General features: G+C 41.0%; 1 non-coding gene across 1 annotated transcript; it reads left to right on the forward strand.

Moving 5' to 3' along the window:
- The first annotated feature begins 1,293 nt into the window (after nucleotides 1-1,293).
- On the forward strand, nucleotides 1,294-1,364 carry trnag-ccc (transfer RNA glycine (anticodon CCC)). Its single transcript has one exon. It is a non-coding gene; the product is annotated as a tRNA-Gly (tRNA).
- Nucleotides 1,365-11,110: the final 9,746 nt, after the last annotated feature.

The following is an 11,110-nucleotide window of genomic DNA, read 5'->3' on the forward strand; positions in this document are numbered from 1 at the left end:
GAAAACCATGTAACTGGCAGACTTCATGTTTACCACCAGCAGTGACAGCACCGCCCCAGGACGTATTCGTCCTCGTCCCAAATAGAGTTAGTCGTCTGGGAAAAAAATCAACAGCAACATTAACGCAGAGCATGTTATTCCATTTTTTTTTTTGTTCAGAGCACAACACACAATGCTGACAGAGACAGTAGAGTTCTCGCCCCGAGCTAGCAGCAGACCCGGCTGAACATAAATAACACTTGTGAATCAGTGAGTTACCGCTGTGTGTTCTGCAGCTTTCACAACACCGACCAAGGCAATTACAGCACAATCTTAGGGTGTTTGTCAGTGTGTGTGTGTGTGTGTGTGTTAGAAAGGAGGGCTTTTTTTTTTTGCTACTGAACTCCGCGGGGAAAACCTTAAATCGTTGCGGTTAATCCTGTCAGAGGCATTTAGGATAAGCACGTTATATATCATTTCAATACGTGAAAAGAGATGCCACACTGCCTTTGCATCTTCATATCTGCATCAGCTGGCGTTCAATTCAATTGAATTGTACTCTATTAATCCCCGTGGAAGAAATTGATTTAAAGGCAAAGAAGAGTGCCTCAGACGACAAGATAAGGGACGTAAAATCTGAGTCATGGTGAAAAGCGAGGGAGAGATGTAACAACTAAACTAACTTCTTGTGAAACCAGAGTGTTCATCGGCTCTGTGTTCTTCAGGCCAGCTGCTTCAAAAGAGGCTTTCTGTCATGTTGATGCATGTGTGGATTATATACTTGAATCTTTCTACGTCTGTCTTGACTTTGTATCAGTGAACGATGGCGAAATCAGGGTATTTAAATTTTTTTTTTTTAAAACAGCAGGCAACAGATTTCTGCTTCCTGGTAAGTCAGCCCTGACAGAAAGTCTGTAAGACAGCAATTTAGTTTTTCCTGCCCTGCAATCATAGCAGCTAAGGAAAAGATTGGAAAACAAGGCACTTTTTCTTTCTCTCTCTGCAGCTTTTTTTCATGCCACTCTTCTGAGTAAACATCAAGAGCACTGTTGTGGGACTGAAGCATGCTCTTGCTCAGTAAGGCGCCTTTAAATAACACATAATCAAACAAAAGCAGTCTCACAGAATGATGATAACCCACATTACCTTACATTTTATTGATTCATTACAATACTAGAAATGTGCTTATTCAAGTGTAGACAGGAACGACAAATTAACCCCAACACCTTCTGCCCAGACTCTGAAAATCGGTCAGCCACTGTGCAGTTTTTAGAAATGTTCAGTAACACAGACCACAGAACACAGTAGTGGTATGCGCCGCTGGTGTAGTGGTATCATGCAAGATTCCCATTCTTGCGATCCGGGTTCAATTCCCGGGCGGTGCACTCATTTTGGGGCGGCAGTAGCTCAGTCTGTAGGGACTTCCCCGAATCCCAAAAACTGCTCTGGAGCGCTCGCTGTGTGCAGCCCCCTCACTCTGAGACCTCTCCATTAGTGCATGTCCACAGAATCCTGTTTGTGCATGTGTGTGTATTTCAGCCTGTGTGTGTTCATGTTCATTAAATAGAGTGTAAAACTGAATTTTTCAAGGATAAATTATTATTATTTAAGAGAAATAGCTGCGTGTATATAATATGGCAGTTGAATCTTGGTCAGTTTTTTGTTTGGTGGAGTTAACAGTTGACCTCTTTAGCATCTGTACAACTGCTCACTTCCTGAATGAACCTGAACTGTGACACAAATCTGTGTTACTGAGCACCTCTCCTTTGCCGAGATAATCCATCCACCTGACAGGTGTGGCATATCAAGATGCTAATTAGACAACATGACTATTGCATAGGTGTGCTTTAGGCTGGTCACAATAAAAGCCCACTCTAAAATGTGAAGGTTTTTTTTTATCACACAGCACAAAGCCACACAGATGCCCCAAGTTTTGAGCGAGCGTGCAATTGCCATGCTGACTGAACGCATGTTCACTAGAGAGCTGTTGTCCAGGAATTGAATGTTCATTTTTCTAGCATAAGCCATCTCCATAATCGTTTCTGAGAATATCGCAGTACATTCAACCAGCCTCACTACTGCAGAACAAATGTGACCATGTCAACCCAGGATCTTCAAGTCCAGCATCTTCACCTGCAAGGTCGTCTGAGACCAATCACACGGTCACCTGATGAAACCATCTGTTTACATAACCAAATAACCAAAAATCTCTGCACAAGCTGTCTCAGAAATGGTCTCAGGGAAACCAATCTGTGTGCTCATTGGCCTCACCGGGGTCTTAAACTGACTGCAATTGCTCAGTAAATGGTAAATGGACCTGAGCTTGTAAAGCACTTTTAGTCTTCTGACTACTCAAAGCGCTTTTACACCGCAGGTCACACCTACACATTCACACTCTTTCACACACTGATGGCAGAGGTTGCTATAAAAAGTGAGTGACCATCAGACGTAACTAACCCCAGAGAGGGTTTGCTGATGTCATCGTTTTGAATAGTGAGAGTTATTGGCCTTTTGGGAAGCCATAGTTGCAAAAGCGTTAATGGACTAGTCTATAGGCTACCTAAACGATGACTTGTGTGAGCACCAAAAGAAGCTTCTTGCGGAGGAATTGGTGAGATTAAGAAATTACACTGCCTGGCCAAAAAGTTGCCACCAAAAAAAAAAAAAAAAACACATTCTAATATTTCGTTGGACCGCCTTTAGCTGTGATTACGCAACGCATTCGCTGTGGCATTGTTTCGATAAGCTTCTGCAATGTCACAAGATTTATTTCCGTCCAGTGTTGCATTCATTTTTCACCAAGATCTTGAGAGTCGGTCCACTGCGCAGTCTTCTCCAGCACATCCCAAAGATTCTCAATGGGGTTAAGGTCTGGACTCTGTGGTGGCTAATCCATGTGTGAAAATGATGTCTCATGCACCCTGAACCACACAATTTGAGCCCGATGATTGTCATCTTAGAATAGCCCGTGCCATCAGGGAAGAAAAAATCCATTGATGGAATAACCTGGTCATTCAGTATATTCAGGTAGAGCTGACCTCATTCTTTGGGCACATAATGTTGCTCAAACCTAGACCTGACCAACTGCAGCTACCCCAGATCAAAGCAGTGCCCCCACAGGCTTGTACAGTAGGCATGATGGGTGCATCACTTCATCTGCCTCTCTTCTTACCCTGATCACTCTGGAACAGGGTAAATCTTCTTTCCAGTTTTTAATAATGTGTTGGACAGTTCTTAACCCAATTTTAGTAGTTTCTGCAATCTCCTTGATGTTTTCTCTGCTTGATGTAAGCCAATGATTTGACCCTTCTCAAACAGACTTAACATATTTTCCACGACCACAGGATGGGTCTTTCAACATAGTAGTTTAAGAAATGAGAAGCTAATCATTGCATCAGTTCGGGTTAAACAACTTGTTACCAGCTGAAAGATAATCGCCCATGCAGTTATTATCCAATGGGAGGCTCTTACCTATTTGCTTAGTTAAATCCAGGTGGCAACTTTTTTTTTGGACAGGCAGTGTATTATATTATCTTATTATAATAATAATATAATTTATCCTTCCGCCACAAGGGGAAATTTGTTTTCACACTCTGTCTAGTGAACATGCTACACAAACATAGGCCAAAATACACAAACAGGATGTTATTAACATGCATTAATGGAGTGGTCTCAGAGTGAGGCTGCCCACAGCAAGTGCTCCTGGGTGCCTTGCCCAAGGGTACCTAGGCAGTGCTCAGGAAGTGGACTGACCAGACTAATTGCTGGGACTTGAGCCGGCGACCCTCCGATTCTCAACCCAAGTCCCTACAGACTGAGCTACTTCTGCCCCTTATTATCATCCTCATCACTTTAATTATATTTATCATCATGGTCATGGCATTGCAATCACTACCTCCCTGGTCCATCCCTGAGAGATTGTGCTTATCACTTAACTAAACTCTCCTCCTGTTCATTCCTCAGCTCCCGCTGTCTCACGTCTCCACCTCTTCCTGCTCCTCTGCCCAGCAGAAGCCTTTGCAGCCACTTCTCTGCCTCCCACCAATTGCTTCAGTATACAAAGTCTATGTTTACAGCATAGCAGCAGCTGGTGATGTCACTGAAGAGGTTGAAGCTGCTGCTGCTGCTGTCACACACTTTATTGAACATTTTGTGGCTTCCTATGTATTAAGGTTGCAACGTCTGTGTGCCCTCTTCATTCATTTTCTTATCTGGTCTTGGAAAATGAAGCCAGTGGAAAAAGCTGCAGTTCCTTGACGGTCCACTTGAGGCTGGAACCAAAAGCAAAGGAATCCCCAATATGTCCTAATTGTAAAATACCAAGTTTTATAGCAGATATAAACATGTTTAGAGCCTGGTTCTAAAACCAAATTTGATATAAATAGCTTAAATCTTTATTGGTACATACTGTACGGAGGGTGAATTTAGTTTAGAATCTAGATTTTATCAAGACAAAAACTTGTCCATACATGTTTCATACATGCATAATTAGGGGAAGGATGGAGTTGACTGTCAGTTGGACACACTGTAGCGGTTTGAAAGGAGGCTAAAGGTCTGCCTCGGCTTCACTTATTTGCCAGTTGCTAGATTTTTTAAATGTGAGGTTGAGCTCGCATCATGGGACTCAGACATGTTTTAGACTATGTTTTATCTATTTATATTTGGCTCCAGACTAAAGCATCTGACACATGACATACTACAGATGGACAGATGGATGAAGTTATATTGGTTAGGTGTGTCAGCACAATGTGAACAAAAAGTCCTGTTCTTTTTTTTGCCATATGATTATTCAAATTTTGACCCCTCACTTTTCTGAATTTTGTGAAACACCTTCTGTTACCCGTAGATTGATTATTCTTCTACATCACCTCTGAGACTGATGGAAATGAGAAATCAATAAAAAACAATATAACAGCCCGTAAAAGCACTCTGTACATAAACATGGTTAAAGACCTAAATGATAAAATCAAATGGCAAAATAAAAATAAAAAAATTGTCAGCTTGTTCTTTTACCAGCTGGCTGCAGTGTTACTGGTCTCTGATGGACAACCAACATGGTGCATCTCTAAATGTGTGTCATACCTGTATAACTTTTTGCTGACTTTTTAGTTATGATATTGCTTCCTTCCTTATTGGTCATTTGCTGGTACATCTTTTCTACTCCAAAAACTGTATTTTTCATGTGCTGTATCATGTTAGTTTGACTACTCTCGGTCAGAACCATGAATATTTAAGCTTCTGCAAAAGATGTCGCCAATAAACATGCATAATTTGATGCACTACTGCCTACTGTGCTTGATCTTTTCCCCCGAAACGACTGTCCACATGCAATCTCAAGCGGTTAAGTCCCCACACTATCATAAATATTTATGAGCTGGTCAGTATACTTCACCTTACGTGATAATCCATCTGGAGCTATGTTTGAATATGGTTTGTGCACAGAGCATGGCAACAGCATTATGCAACAACATCTTATTTAAATACAATGTAAAAAACTTTAAAAAGAGGGAAAGTAAAAGGAGAGAAAGTGTGTCTTTGGCTTGTATTCAATCATGATTACGAGCAGCCTCAGTATATGTTTAACGGCCATAGTTCTCGTGGTTGTGACCACCCTCTAACACAGTTTTTACATCCAAATTAGTTGCTCCGCTATATAGGTCAAAGAGCTCCTGGGAGCTTTGCTCAACCGACTCTACGAGCACTGTGACATTTTTCTCAGCCCTGAGGGAGCTGCGCTGAACAAAAAGAGGCTTCATCTAAAGCATAGAGTCGGACTGTAAGGTAGTATTACGATTTCAAATAGGACCATCAAGAGATCAATGATTCATCACACTTTACATCCGCTATGCATACCTCATGACCCAGGGGCTTCATTACACTGTTATAAACTTTGACAACGTGAGCGTAGATGTTCCACAAACGGTTCCTCACAGAGGTGTTTAGGGGAATCTAAAGTGAGGTGTCTATTTCAGTCCTTAGACTTTAAATCACTGTTTGGTTGAAGCAGACTCGTTTACTAGTTTGTTGTAGTCAAAGGACACTGTGGTGATGTTTGTGTTCACACACTAAAGTACACACTAAAGTCATGCAGGCCAGCTTATTGCACAAAAGTAAACTAATTATCAGTGAAACCGCATATTATTTTAGGGTTTCAAGATCTTCCAAAGTTTGATTTGATTTCTACTTTAAACGTTTGACTTCGTCCGGCCAGCTCGAAAACTGCAACAAATGACTGGAGGAGACAAGGACTAACGTTATAAGTTTATTCACACGACACAAACTCCAATCAAAATGTCACAAGAATTCCTCCAAGTCTCCCCCTGTTAGTACGAATTTTCATGAATTCATTTTGGTAACTTTGTGAATGAACCATTTAAATCGGTCTACCATCTAAGAGTAACTCTTCTCTTAGGTTGAAGCTGTAACCATATCTATGTAAAACATCTCGTAGCAGCAGAGTTATATTTGGTTTGGAGCCAACTGTCTGTTGTAAGCAAAGGTTTGCTAAGACTGAAATGTACATGTCTGACATTTACGAGTCAAGCAGAGGTCTTCTTTCTTGCCAAGAATTAGAAGTAGTAGAAGTAGTGGTAAGTAGCCAAGAATTTGTAGTATGTACCTTCTAACAGAATATAAGCAAGTCTGTTAACATAGAAACTTTGTCAGCACTTTGTCAGTTCGTGATTGTTAACAGTTTGTGTTCTGTTGTAACTTTCTGACCTCGGCCGATTAAACAGCAGAATAATCCACAGTCTGTTTCGCGATTTCATCATTGAGTTTATACAGCAGCAACAACCCCAACCCAACATCCACTAAGGAGGAAGTGGAAACAGCTTTTATAGAGGGAGAACACTGGGCCCAGGTGTTCTCAATCCAGCATCAGTCACACCCACTCCAACTTGGAACAGAAAACAAAACAAGGAACAGACTGGGTTGTCACAACTTTGACTTAGAATAGCGGAATTACCACACCATAGCGCCGACGTTGCTATGTCTATGTCAGAATCGGAGCCAAGATTAGTATACAAGGTAAAACACTTGAAAAGCTTTAAACAATAAGCAAGATGTAATAACTACAGTGAGTGCAACATGAGCAGCTATAAAGCCTGCATGCAGCTGTGGCTCAGTTGGTGGAGTATATGGTCTCGATCCCCAGCTTCTGCAGCCACATGTACGATATCTTCTTGGGCAAGACACTTAACCCCAAGAAGCCCTCGCTTAGGCGGCATGTGAACGTCTATGATTGGGTTTAGTTACTACTGATGGTCACTTTACAAAGCAACCTCTTCCATCTGTGTATGAATGTGTAGGTGTGACCTGTGGTGTAAAAAACACTCAGGTCCATTTCCCATTTAAACAGCATATTTTTTTAATATCCTAAAAAAGAGTTTGTGACGCAAGGCCTTTTGCCTGTTTACAACCACTTGCCAGAGCGTTTTGCAGATCTAAGGCCAGCTTTTATTCTTGAGTCAATGGAGGCCAAAAGCATCATCAAAATTAGTATTGATGTAGATTCACTATATCAGGTTTATGGGTAAAAGGAAATAATAAAATGCAGAAATAAACAATGATTTTTGTGTAAACAATACAACTAAGAGGAATGACGCACATGAGTTAAAAAAAAGACTTGTGTTGTAATAAACCAGATTTATCGTTTAAGCCTATAATAATCCATTTTTGAGTAAATATTTTTCATATTAAAAATAAAATTAGATTTATGCAGTTGAAAAACATCAAATATCTGTGAAATGTCGATGGAACAGTTGACTGATTCTCTCCCCGCCTTGACTAAATGACAGCATATTGACTGTACAGAGCTGGCACTCAGCCTCTGTTAGAGGCCTCTGTGTCTGATGCACCAGTGGCTTCGTGGCATTTAGCCACAGTCCTGCAGAGATCTCTGACCTATCTGCTCCCTCTGGACAGCCGCTGTCTCTCCTTTTATGAGACTTCATCAATCCTTGCAGTTAAGGCCCGAGCTGTGGCCACAATGCCACAATGAAAGGTGGGTCTATGTCTGCCCGCCTGGACCTGTGGGATGATTTGTTCATCCTCATCATAGAGTGCATTTGTTCACTCAGACGAGTGCTTCTGTATGTGCTCAGCAGAAAAGACCAACCTGTGGCATCATGTCTGGGATTAAATGGGCCGGAGCGCCCCTATGTGACCCCTGTGACTCGCTTGTCAAATCTGTGTCGCCCCTCTGCCATCAGCTGCAAATGGACGATCTCATACTTTGCATGACAAACAAAAATTGTTGCCGTTTTTTTTACTGCAACTCGGAGACGCTGTAGATATAAAACAAACAGTTCAGTGTAGCAACTGTAAAAGTATTTTTTCCTAAGGCTCCTGGGTAGATATGTAAGGAAGCTCCTCATTAGAAAGACTGAAGGTTAATTTGCTGAACCTTTGCACCTATTTCCCAAACTAAAAAGAGTTTGACTGAGGCACTAACTAAACAGGTGATCTGCTTAATTCTCAGTCTTTAAGAAATAAACGCTTCATTTGCTGTTATGGATATTCTCTACAGAGCCTCTGAAGGACCTCAGTAATTGATAGTGACTTGCACTCTCATGCCAGGAGTCATTTTGCAGATGCAGCCGCTACGGTTTCCACTGCTGATCCCGCAAAATGGAAACCCACACCTTCCACTTAAAATGGATTTGTGATCATTTCATACCACATCACAGAGCCTTAAAGTCAGGAGAGTTGCACAAAAAACCTACTCAGTGTTCAATTTGTGCACATATACTACATCATTCTGCTTTTTGGGGGAAATAGTGGTGGTGACTGCAGCTTTCATTGACTAACAGATGGAAATAAAAAAGTTCTTCTGTTGTTAAGTTTGTGAGGATTCGATTGCATCATGCATATTCAGTATCACCTGTATGCATAATGCACAGCGAGGGAAGTGAGTTATTGAGATACAATAAAACATATCAAACTGGGGAAATGAAGGCCATCCGTGTGCAGACGTCTAGTGCAGAACGTTCCAAACTTTTCTAGATACTGATACTTTTCTTTTCATCCAAAACTGTGTATGAATGTTGCATGTTTTTTTTATTTGACTTCTTATTTAGCATTCAGGTGAAATCCTTGCTCGACCTTGAACACTTTGTCATTTCCTTGCACAAAACCAGAAGAAGCCTATCATTTTATTTGATAAAGATTTTAGTATCCCAGTGTTAGTTCGCCTGTTTCAACTGACAGATTTCTGACCTGATGAATGATATCAATCATATGATTGATGAATGGACCTCAATCTTTGTAAAACACAAACATTTCCCGCCTGGCCAGGTAACTACAAGCGGCAAACTCCGGTGAAAAATAAAGCAAAAGTGTTAAAAAAATGCAGCTCCTCAAGTGTTCTCTTGAGGCTCGCCCCTAAAGCCTTTAAGTCCCATACACACCCAAACTAACCCTACCCCTAATAAGGTTTGAGTCTGGATCTGTACACCCCTTCAAATCAAAAGATAATCTGTGCTGGAGATCAGAACTGTCTGGCAAAAAACATATTTGTCCTGATAACAGGGACGGCTAACACCATTATATAATCCCAAAACTCCTGCAGTCTTAGCGTGGCCTAAGCGCTACAAACAAGTTCAATGCATATTTATTTTATAGCAAACTCATGCACTTTCAGTGCACTCTCACAGCTCTCATCCCTGAGTTTCCTGTTGTTAAGTAGCCCCTGAACTTGCCTTTTTGCATCAGAAAACTAAACTTGCCATTTATCTCTGTTGGTGGAACATATTTTGGCATTTCTGCACCTTTATTTCTTCTTTCTAAAGCTTTTGTGTTTGAAAGGCAGTGAATGGAAGCAAAGTCACCTCACAAGTGGAAAACAGTTTCCACTTAAAGCCATTGAAGGAGAGTTTTAACCATATCTGAGTTTTCTTTTTGCTTTCAGAAGAATGGATGTTGATATACCTATTAAAGCTATCTTTATCTATATATCAGGTTAACACAGGGGATTCTGGCAGCTTCCAAAGTACATGGCAATGAGAGAAAATTGGAAATAAATGTCTGGTTTTCTGTTCAGTTGGTGGTAAATAAGTCAGTGCACACTGTGTAAAAATGTTAAGGTGAAAGCATTACATAAAAACCATATTTGAAGCTCTGTAAATTGACCTCTGTAGCACTTATACTCGCTCTGACATTTTAATAGTAAAACCTCCAAAGAAATATGTTTTAAAAGAGATCAAGTTATGGCTTTTTACAAAATAATTAAAGATCACTGACCGTTTCATTTGATCATTTCATGGATTGTGCACAAAAAGCAAGAACTAGTCGAAGCTGTCTTTAAAAAAACATGTTTGTTGTAACTCACATCTCTTTTTAAGGAGTTTCTCTAACAAGTGGACCCCTCGGACCAGATCACATTAACAGCAGACTTAATTTGGCAAATAGGTTTTGAGCCTTTAAGTATGTCGGAGATTACGACCAGTCATCTTTAATGTGGCAAGTACTTTCATAAGTTGTTTATCCCGAAGCTTTTAAAGCACACATTTTCTGTAGAAGCAGGGTTCTTCTAAAGCTGGAGAGAAGACGTTTATCCTGCATTTCACGTCTTTGATGCATCAGAGTCAGAAACACACGTATTGATTCAAAAGTGTCTCAATTACTGATATTAATTGAAGCTCATTGGAGTGTGAATCAGGTTACAGTGACTGTCAGTTCGTGTTTTGTCTCCTGACGCAGCTCTCTGCATCGGAGACATGTTTATGTTGTAAAGTAGCTGAAAAGAAAACGCTCTGAGTACTTCATGTGGCATTAGAAAAAGTGAGCTGCGGTTTGACTCCCATGAGGAATTTTTTCCCCTTAAAAGTTACATCTCACAACAGCCCACAAATGTTCCAGAGTAGATGTGGCTGCCCACTGCTTAACCTCCCTGTGAGCTGATCTCCATATCAGCTTCTTCATGTTGCACTTGCTGTTGTTGTGATCCAGACGGTTCCCAGCAGTAAAGGCAGGATGAGCAGTGAGAGGCTTATTCCCCACGCCTGCTGCTCCACATGGGGGCTTGTCAAACTTGGTTTACAGGCTTGGTGCAGAGGCCTCGCCTAAAGCTAATAAAGTAGCTACAAAACCTTCATGAATACATAATTTACCTCCTGACTCCCGGTACCTA

The sequence above is a fragment of the Labrus bergylta genome, chromosome 18, assembly GCF_963930695.1.
Source record: "Labrus bergylta chromosome 18, fLabBer1.1, whole genome shotgun sequence".
Taxonomy (NCBI): domain Eukaryota; kingdom Metazoa; phylum Chordata; class Actinopteri; order Labriformes; family Labridae; genus Labrus; species Labrus bergylta.